This window comes from Thamnophis sirtalis, unplaced genomic scaffold, assembly GCF_051295495.1.
Source record: "Thamnophis sirtalis isolate CommonGarterSnake01/CBP01778 unplaced genomic scaffold, rThaSir2_p1.2 scaffold_10, whole genome shotgun sequence".
NCBI classification, from domain to species: domain Eukaryota; kingdom Metazoa; phylum Chordata; class Lepidosauria; order Squamata; family Natricidae; genus Thamnophis; species Thamnophis sirtalis.
The window spans coordinates 34,832,950-34,843,615 of record NW_028261390.1 but is presented as its reverse complement, the minus strand read 5'-3'; the positions used below and the strand labels follow the sequence as shown (position 1 = coordinate 34,843,615).

Here is a 10,666-nt window from a genome sequence, read left to right as displayed (position 1 = left end):
AAGAGAACACCAGTCAGCATCCCTGCCTCCTTCCTTTGCGAGCCACAGCAGCAGAGAAACAGAGTCTTCTTTTTTGCCAGCCTCCTAGCTGATCCAGTCCCCTTTACACATGCACCTTGCATTGCGGCAAGCTCGGTGTGTGTGTGTGTGTGTGTGTGTGTGTGTGTGCGCGCGCGTGCGCGCAATGTCCCAGGTTCGTGTGATCAGCTTTTGTAACCTTCTGGCAAGCAACGTCAATGGGGAAGCCATATTCACTAAACAACTATGTTATCAGATTAACAATTGCAGTGAGTCGCATAATTGTGGTAAGAAAATTCGGACAATGGGACAAAATTCACTTAACAACTGTCTCACTTAGCAACAGAAAATTTTGGCTCAATTGTGGTCACAAGTCGTAGACTATCTGTATTGCTGCTGCTGTTATTGTTATTGTTTCTGTCAAGGAGCAAAGGCAGCTACATTGATCTGCTTTGATAAGGAATTGTTAAAATCTTAGTCCCATAACAGTCCTTCTCTCCCTCCTCTACAAAGCATGCCTTCAAATTTGGGGAGTTAGAAAGAAAGGTCTTTCCCAAAGATTTTGAAATCTAGATTTGTAAGTGATTTGTATTTGTAAGAGAAAATACTTCAGTTTGATCTTAAATTCTATAATATCTTACAAATTGTAATCAGCACTTTGAATGAAATAGACTAGAACCAGGGACGTGCAGTCACTAGAGGCAGGGGAGGAGGGACCTCACCAGTCTCCTCAGGAGAAGGAAAGAATTTTAAAGATTTTTTAAAAAATAATTAAAGCCAAGCTAGTTGCTATTAGATTCCAAATCACAGTGGCTTGTAGGAGGAGGCAAGAGAATTCGGGGCCTCCTTTGCATAAGGAATTTTTCACCTTTTAAAAGTTAAGAAAGGGTTAAAAACCAAAACATTTCATATGCAAAGGAGGCACTGATTCTCCGCTTCCTAATCTGGGAGCAGCGAATCATGCCTTGTTGTTGCAGTTGAGCACGCTTACGTTGGGCGGGTTATTTCGGAGGGCGCGCTTCAGAGGAGAGAGGAGTGGGGGAGAAGGAGGAGGCTCGCTCTTGTCAGAAAAGACCGCATGAGAGCCTTGCCGTCTCTTGCATCCCAAAGGTGGGTGGGTGTGGGAGCTTTGGTGGCCCCAATTCTTCTCGGGCGGGGGGGGGTGTCCTGGGGTTTCTGGCTAGATAGACTCCCGAGGAGCAACCCCTTCCCTCCTAGTCCTTCGGGATTGGGCGCCATATAAATTTTGCTAATGATAATAAAAATAAATAATAGTCCCCCTGTGGGTGGCTGGAAATGTCCGCGCATTTCAGCCAGCCATAAAACACTTAGCCGGGGGTTTCCTTGCAAGAGTCAGGCAGGAGAAGCCCTCGTTTCTTTCTTGTGGAGACGGGCACTTTGCATCGCGGGAGCTGCCAAGCGCCTTTGCTGCAGACCCGGGTGATTGGCGGCTCCCACGATGCAAACTCCCCCCACTGCCGAGGCCGAGCGCTGCCCCGCTGAGCTGCTTTGCCAAAGGCTGGGAAGGAACTCCGCTGGAGCTGGCAAGTCTTTGAAGAGATGCCCAGCTGAGCGAGGACACAGAGGAGGAGGAGGAGAAAAGGTCTCCCCCGCCATGTCCTTGCCTCCTATCATGCCGCCACCTTCGGCCACCCCCCGACTGCAACCGAGGAAGCAACTCCAGCCACCGCAGCCGGTGGCGGCTCCTCAAAAGCCGGTGGCGGTGCTGGCAACGGCCCCCCTCACTCCAGGCAGGCCTCCTCGGAAAGAGCGTGGCGTGGCTTCTGAGTGATCCGCTGGCTTCTCCAGTTCCTGGCCCAGCGCCTCCTTGCAGAAGCAGCTGCCGCACGGCAAATCAGCCCAAGGCGGCAGGAACGCCCTGCCTGGCGAAGGAGGGGCGGTGGCGGTGGCAGCAGCTGCTGTAAGCGCCACCTTGTCTCACAGCCGGGGCCGCTCCGGGCCACCGGCCGATGGCACGCGCTTCTTCAAGAGCCTCTGTGCGGCGCCGGGAGGCCGTGGAGAATCTTCGCTCCACTTCTCACTCAGCCTTCCCCCAGAGGCGATCTGGGTCTTGCAGCGGCAGAGCCTGGAGAAGCAGGCCAGGGCAGCAGGCAGGTGGCGGCATCGGGGGCGGCGGGGCACTTTTCATCGCAGGAGCCTCCAAGCGCCTTTGCTGCAGACCCAGGCGCTTGGCAGCTCCTGCGATGCAAATTCCCTCCCTCCGCCGCCGAGGCCGACCGCTGCCCCGCTGAACTGCTTTGCCAAAGGCTGGGAAGGAACTCCGCTGGAGCTGGCGAGTCTTTGAAGAGATGCCCAGCTGAGCCTCACCAGGCATAAACCTCACCGCACGTCACTGACTAGAACCTTATATAGAACCTTTAACTCCATCACTTCAGTTGGTCCCAGTTAAAAAGTCTGTCCAGAATGTTTTAGATTAGCTGAAACACTTCAGCATGGATATTATTAAAGGATGTAATACTATGTTCAAAATTTGATACATTTGGCATACCAAGCTATAAACATAACTTTATAAATACTGATCTTCTGCATAGCAAAGGAATGAGTAAATTGTTACAGTAGAACAAGAAAAAAACATGCAATTAAAAAGGAGTTTTCATAAAATAATATATAGTCCTTGAGAAAGAAGAAATCATGGAAAAGAAATAGAAATAAAAGTATCTCTGCCTTGATTTGGTTTAATATAAATGGGACAGAGAAAACTTAAAGAGAGTTTCAAGATTTTATTACTATAATTAGTAGCAAAAGGAACTTTCTTGGACTCCTTTTCCTGTATTTCTTGTCTTGGCCTACCTCTACTGGCTGACATTCCCTTATATGTATGCTAAATTACCAAGAATTGTCATATGTGTCACATGAATGTTTCATTTCCATTACCAAATTCAGATACTAATGTAGATCTTCCTTGGATTTGTTTGGAAAAGAGTGGTCACATCTGTGGATTTCTTATAGGCCAGTGATGGCTAAACATTTTGGCACCGAGTGCTAAAACCGGAATGTGCATGCACACATATGTGCCCGTGCATGCCAGAGTGCCAGAACCCATAAGAGAGCAGCTGGTCTGTTCATTTGCATGTGGCAGCTAGCTTCTCTTCCGGGTTCTGTTGTGTGTATGCGCACTGGCCATCTGCTTTCTTCCATGTTCCATTGCATGCAGGTGTGCCAGACAGCTAGTCCAGCAAGCATGCACACCGGTCAGCTGCTCTCTTCTGGGTTCTGGCATGGACACCAGACAGCTGGTCAGTGTGCATCAGAGGTGGGTTGCTCCTGGTTCGGCTGAACTGGTAGTGGAATTCAGGCCTGGGTCACAGAACCAGTAGCGACCCAGGAATTCCATGCCCCCAAACCAGTTCCCTTGCCACTGCTGGGCCACTGCCATTTTGGTTTTTAGTTACTGCACATGTGCAGTGCTCTGTAAATTGTTCTGCACATGTGTGAAGAACAATTTATATTGAACAGTACATGCACATGCAGCACTCATTGCACACGGGTTGCAAACCGCTAGTAAAATCGGCAGCAACCCACCCCTGGCATGCATGTGAGTGCCAGAACCCAGAAGAGCAGCAGCTGGCCGGTGCACATGTGCACAATGGGATCAGGAAGAGAGCAGCTGGTCTGTGCGCATGCTCGCCAGACCAACTGTACAGGAGCCAAGGTGGCGCAGTGGTTAAATGCAGCACTGCAGGCTACTGCTAGATCAGCAGGTCAGCGGTTCAAATCTCACCGGCTCAGGGTTGACTCAGCCTTCCATCCTTCCGAGGTGGGTAAAATGAGGACCCAGATTGTTGGGGGCAATATGCTGACTCTCTGTAAACCGCTTAGAGAGGCCTGAAAGGCCTATGAAGCGGTATATAAGTCTACTGCTATTGTACATAGGTTTGATTATAGGCTGTCCATTGAAAAGGCTCTGTACATCAGAGATTTATTTTTCCAGTCAGTCATATATTGTGTGACAATACAAATTCTATCCATATTAGTCCATATTAATGTTATATATTTTTGTCGGACAACTTTCAGTCCTCCAAATGGATGTTTTCCAGATATAAGACTTCAGTTACAGAAAGTGACATCTGCATTATTCCTTTTTATATCAAATTTCTAAAATTTGTCTAACATAATGTATTTACTGTGCTATTTTGCATTAAATGGGAAGGTTGCAAAATTGGATGTGGACATAAATTTGTCCATTTCCTTTCTTTTCTCCCACACACAGATGATCAATACACATTCATATATATTTTTTTAATTGCAGGAATAAATGTTTTCAGCAATAAAACTCTATAAGAGCTTGGTTAATTTGGCCTCATGGAATAGGAAACAAGTAATAAATTGAAATAAATCAAAGCAATTGAAATTTGTATTCATGGTACATTATTCAATTCCCTATCACAAGCCACATAGAGAAAAATGCCCATAAAGTCTTTTAGAAATAGCAGAACATTTACCTTCAGGAAGAGCCTGAAGGAACGGAATCAAGACAGAATGCCTCCATAGAATTGATCAGAAAAGATATTGGGGAGAGGATGGAGGGCAGTTGGTGAGGGAGGATGCAGTTGATTGGGTGTGGAAGTGAGGGGATTCTTCTAAATCCTCAATGGTGCTGAGATCATGATATGAAGTGCCTGAGGACACAACCTACTCTCATTGAATGAAAGAATGGTCATTGGGAAATAAGGTGGGGATCCCGTTTTGGCCACTGGAAACCATGGGATAGGGTGTGTAGTGAATTAAAGGGGAATCAAGGTAAGGACAGAATGTCACAGTGATGACAGAACTAGGAGGGTATGGCAGAAAGCTGGAAGTAGCCTGCTTTTGGGACCAGGGCAGTGGTGGGTTTCAATTTTTTTTAGAACCTCTTCTGTAGGTGTGGCCTGCTTTGTGGGAGTGGCTTGCCAGCCATGTAACCAAGTGGGAGTGGCTTGCCAGCCATGTGGCCAAGTGGGAGTGGCTTGGCAGTCATGTGACTGGGTGGGCATGGCCAACTTGTAAAATGTGGTGAAACTTACTTAATAATGCTCTTGCTTAGCAACCAAAATGTTGGCTCAGAAAGGCTGGCATTTGAAGCACACAAGTTTTAAAGCTGTCAAGTTACAAAACCCTTGCACCCCTAACCCTTCAGGAAAAAAACCCCAGGGGTTTTCAAACTTGACAGCTTAAAGACTTTAAGGTTTAGATAGGACTCTTAGAGGCAGGCGGGGCCATTGGTGAGCCAGCCAATCAGTGAGTGGTGGGCGGGGCAAGCATGTGCAGATGGGTGGGGGGAGGGAGCTGAAACCGGTTCTAAATGGCACGGTAGATTTGTGGAACCTCTTCTATAGAAGAGGTTAGAACTGGCAGGAACCTACCCCTGGACCAGGGCCACATTGTCTTGTACCAGATGTATGTTCTGCACTCAGACCTCAATCCAGATTCCTGGTCAACAGACCTTTGGAGATCTGGCTTTTGACAGCTGTTACTGATCTCCAGGTCAGAGTGTAATAAAGCTTCCCTCATCTGTGATCGCAGCCTTGGTGCAGATCCTGTGAAGATGCTTGGAACTGGATGCCCTGATTTCTGGATGTCTGTATCTGTGAACAGTTCAAATCTGTTGAACCTGAAAAATTGGACAGGATTCTTATGATTGGAGTTTGGCTACCTGTTCTTTAGATACTTGTTCCTCCTGATTGGTCAAAGCTGTCCAGGGAGTGATATGGAAGTTAGTTCTAACAGGGATGAATACATCCTTGAGAGATATAGTTCTCCCTTTGCCATACAAGGAAATATTTTTGTGCCCTTTTCTCAGGAAGACATTGTTGGATACCACCATATTGGACAACTTTTCACCAGTGCCCAGCCTTCCTTTTTTAGGGACAGTTTTGGAAAAGCAACTTCAATGGACTCTCAATGAAGCTATTTATTCAGACCACTTTAAGTCTGGATTCAGGTGTGAACATTGGACAGAAATATCATTGATCATTTTTTTGAATTTCTGGCAGAGGCACCCTGAAGATAGTGCATCCATCCTGGCTCCCCATACTTCTTGTCTACTTTCAGTACCATCAACCATAATATCCTTCTGGAACAGCTTTAGAGTTGGAAATGGAGCATATTGTACTGTGCTTGGTGGCTTCAGGGTCAACAGAAGAGGAATGCTGTGGATTCTGTTTGCTAAAATGTTCCATCTGACAGGACCCAGGAGACATATTATCATGCCTGCCCTCTGGAACATCATTCTCCTGAGGTAAAAATAGCTCCAACCTTATGGCCTTTTCAAAAGCTCTCAAAACATCACTTTTTTTTAACCAGGCCTGGGGACTTTCTGACAACAGAGATCTCCCCAGTCAGTTACACCACATATGATGTCTTAAATCATCCTTTCACAATATTGATTTTATTTATATTATTATTTGTTTTAACTGCTTTCCATATTCAATTGTAATGGTTGTTTTTGTTCTACATCACCCAGAGTCATTTTGTATGAGATGGCTGACCATATAAATTTGATTAAATAAACGGAATGAAATTGGGATGAAGGAACTTAAACCAAGTTCAGATTTCAACATGTTCAGAATTGTGAAAGAATGCTGCCTCTGTCAAATACATACTTAACCTAAACAAAATATTCTGCCTGCTCACACAAAATAGACATGACTTAAAAGAATGTATATTTAGCATGAAGAAAATCATTTTCCTGCTCGAAAAAAACCTACAAAAAGTAATGCCAACATTGCTCTGCCCCTTTTAAGACTGCTGCTAGTACATTACCTGCACAACATTAAATCATCTTTTTAAAGTCTTTGAATAACAATCTGTCAGAATATTGTATGGGAGTTATTAAAGATAAAACCTGTGAAAGAAGACTTTAGAATTATTTATTATTACTTTGAAAATACACATTCATAGAGGCAAAGTGTAAAAATATAATTAAAGTGTGCAGACCTATCTGTATGACCCCGACATGCTTATTTTCTTGTCTCATTTCAGTATCACAAAGCCACCAGGAACTGATCCTCTGCTCTTTCTTGTTCTCAGGCAGCATTTGTGTGGCTGACAACAATTTGAAAATGACTCATGATCCCAATACAAAATTGTAAGATATGGAAATGAGAAAAATAAAACGGCGCTTGAAATACCGCAGAATCACAGTTATATCTATGTAAGTGTGGGTGCAAATGCAAATGAAAAAAAAATATTTATTAGATCTGCATGCAACATATCTTGTTTATGATTAATTTACCTAATATTTTAAAAAACCCAGTTTTTTATATATTCATATCTGCCATATATATATATTTACTGTGATGGAATCTGTGTTGATTTGCAAGAGGGAGGGATTCTTCCCCAATGAACTAAGATGCAAATCACCCTTGAATTTTTGGTGTGTAGAAAGAGGCCTAAAATCTTTATAGGATTTATCCAATAGTTATGGAGTGTGCTTTAGTCTGGTACGATTCCTGCCTATGGGTGAACAGAAATAAAGAAATTACTTGAGCAATTCATCATGTTGTTTCTGGTTCTTTGCACTTGACATTTAGCATTTTACTATTTCTGCTCCTCACCAATGTGACCTGATCAATGATTTAATATGCTTGAGTAGTGAAGAGAGAGCCATTCTCTCCAAAGAAGCAGAAAAGCATTATTAGAATGTAAAAAACTTTCCTGAACACAATGGGCGACATTCAAAATAGAACTGTGCATACAAATCCCATATAGAAAATATCTACTAATCTCTTTTAGCTGAATGAACAAATGGATTATTATGAATGAAGAGTACCATCCCTAACTTCAGATAGTAGGACAGATTTTAAGAAGGCAAATCCTTAAATGAAGATGAAAAGACTAGGGCATGTTATGTTACACCTCTGTTTCATGAGCTGCATTTGATTTCCAGTCCATTTTGGGGTCCAATTCAAGCTGCTGGTTTTGAACTTTAAAACACTTCATGGCATGAAGCAGGGTTATCTGAGAGACTGCCTATCCCTAATTACATCTGCCTGGCCATCAGGAGTGGCAAAGAAGGAACACTGTGGGTCCCATCAGCAAGAAATTCAATTGGTTGTGTCCCAGGAGGCAGGAATTCTTTCCCATACATGCCATAAAAACCACATAGTGGGATCCTCCCCCCAGCAATGAGATTACCTCCATCTCTGTCAACATGCTTGCAAGCCCCTCAAGAGCTGCCTGGGTTATAAGGTCTGGGAGCCTCAGGGGACTGGGGAGATTTTGCAATGTTCCTTTGCTGTGGTTAATATCATCGTCTCCTGTTTTTTGTGTCCTTTTAAGATTTTAATTATGGCAGTTTTAATGTATTTGAAAAATATGTATATATATTAAAAATAATTGTTGTATGCCACGTAGCATCACCTTCATATGATATTGGTAGTGATAAAAGTACAAGTGATACATAATCAGTCAATCTTTTAAAAAAATCAACCCCAATGATTTTTTTTGGGGGGGGGGAAGGGCAGAAACTGAAGCTGAAGCACAAATACTTTGACCACCAAATGAGAAGAGAGGATTCATTGGAAGAACCTGATATTGGAAAGATTGAAGGCAAAGGGAAAAGGGGACAGCTGAGGATGAGAAATGGTTAGGCAGTGTCACTGAGGCAATGAATGTGGCTCCGAGACGCAGTGGAGGATGTGGGGGGCATGGCTTGCTATGGTCCATAGGGTCATGAAGAATTGGACAGTGACTGAACAACAAAAAGAATGTGGATATATTTTTTTAAATGGTAAATTTCTCTAGACTTCATTTTTAAGAATTTCAAGCTTTTTTCCTTATCACATGCCATTACAAAAGTTTTATCAAATTCATTCTTTCTTTTCTGTTAACTACCCTGTGTACTCAGTGAAGGGCACATAAGAAGAGGAGAGTGCATGTGTATCCCCTTCCCTCTTTCTTCCCCGATATCCAACAGAATAATGATGCATTAGAGTACAAAACATAGGGGGCACCAGATCTAGATATTTTAAACTGAAATATTTAAACCAACAACAGCAAGGAGGTTATTAATTAGTACAGTGTTTGTCCCAAGTGCCATAAATACCTTGTTTACTGCTTACAACATATAGGGAAAAAGAAAATACAGCCGTTACAGCAATGGCAACAGCTGCTGGGCTGTTATCATTTTGAGCTGTAATTTAGAAGAAGAAAATTTGCCTTCCATGCAGAAAAGGTCTGGTGCAGCCATTACCAGAAAATGGTCACTTAATGTCTTTGTCTTGAAGAATCTTCTATCATATTTACTTCTTGATTCTTCTATGATTTCAAAATCCTTAATTCTTGCATTCTGCCTTGAAAAGAAATGACATTGTCTGCCAAAGTAAGCTTAATTTTATCATCGCATAAATAAAACAGACAGAATACAGGTGAAACTCAAAAAATTAGCATATTGTGCAAAAGTTCATTTATTTCAGTAATGCAACTTAAAAGGTGAAACTAATATATGAGATAAAACATTACATGCAAAGCAAGATAGTTCAAGCCGTGATTTGTCATAATTGTGATGATTATGGCGTACAGCTCATGAAAACCCCAAATCAACCATAGAACAATATCGGACCTCTGAAAAGTATAAGCATGAATATGTACACAGTAATTGGTTTGGGCCCCTTTTGCAGCAATTGCTGCCTCAATGCAGCGTGGCATGGAAGCTATAAGCCTGTGGCATCGCTGAGGTGTTATGGAAGACCAGGATGCTTCAATAGTGGCTTTCAGCTTTCTGCATTGTTCAGTCTCATGTCTCTCATCTTTTTCTTGGCAATGCCCCATAGATTATCTATGGGGTTCAGGTCAGGTGAGTTTGTTGGCCAATCAAGCACAGTAATCCCACGGTCATTGAACCAGGTTTTGGTGCTTTTGGCAGTGTGGGCAGCTGGAAAATGAAGTCAGCATCCCCATAAAGCTTGTTTGTGGAAGGAAGCATGAAGTGCTCCAAAATCTCCTGGTAGACGGCTGCATTGACCCTGGTCTTAATGAAGCACAGTGGTCCAAAGTCCGGTTGCTCAGTGGTCCAAAGTCCTCTTTTCTGATGAGAGCAACTTTTGCCAAAAGCACCAAAAACTGGTTCAATGACTGTGGGAATACTGTGCTTGATTGGCCTCTCCATTCTTCCTCCATAGTCTGGGTCCTTGGTTTCCAAATGAGATGCAAAAGTTGCTCTCATCAAAACAGAGGACTTTGGACCACTGAAAAATGATTTTTTTTCTGCTGGGCATGTAGAAGGAAAAATATGTTGTAATAGATTATTGAGCCTATTTCTTCCAAACCCCAGATTTTATTTCTCCAGGCTTCTGAGTCTCCTCTATTTATGATTCCCCCATTTTCAATTTCAAAACTATTTTGGAGCATAAGGCAAGGTTTTCAGTTTCAGTTATGGATGCTATTCGGTATTCAGATTCCAGCATAGTTGGATGCAGGATGCACTGTGTTAAAATCTCTTAATAGTCCATTTTAATTTTATGTTTTTGTCCTTTGCAGTTCTACAGTTATAATATATAGCTTGTGTCATATTATTCTCCAAATTATACTTAGCCACACAAAATTTGATATCATGAAGAAGGAATTCTCATTTTAAGCCTCAGTGGTGCAGTGGTGCAATCCTCATTTTAAGCCTTAGAGTGCAGTACTGCAGGCTACTTTTGCTGAC

At 43.0% G+C, this 10,666-nt stretch overlaps 1 pseudogene; it reads left to right on the top strand.

Moving 5' to 3' along the window:
• The first annotated feature begins 1,633 nt into the window (after nt 1-1,633).
• LOC148043844 (uncharacterized) lies at nt 1,634-2,323 on the top strand (annotated as a pseudogene).
• The last annotated feature ends 8,343 nt before the right edge of the window (nt 2,324-10,666 follow it).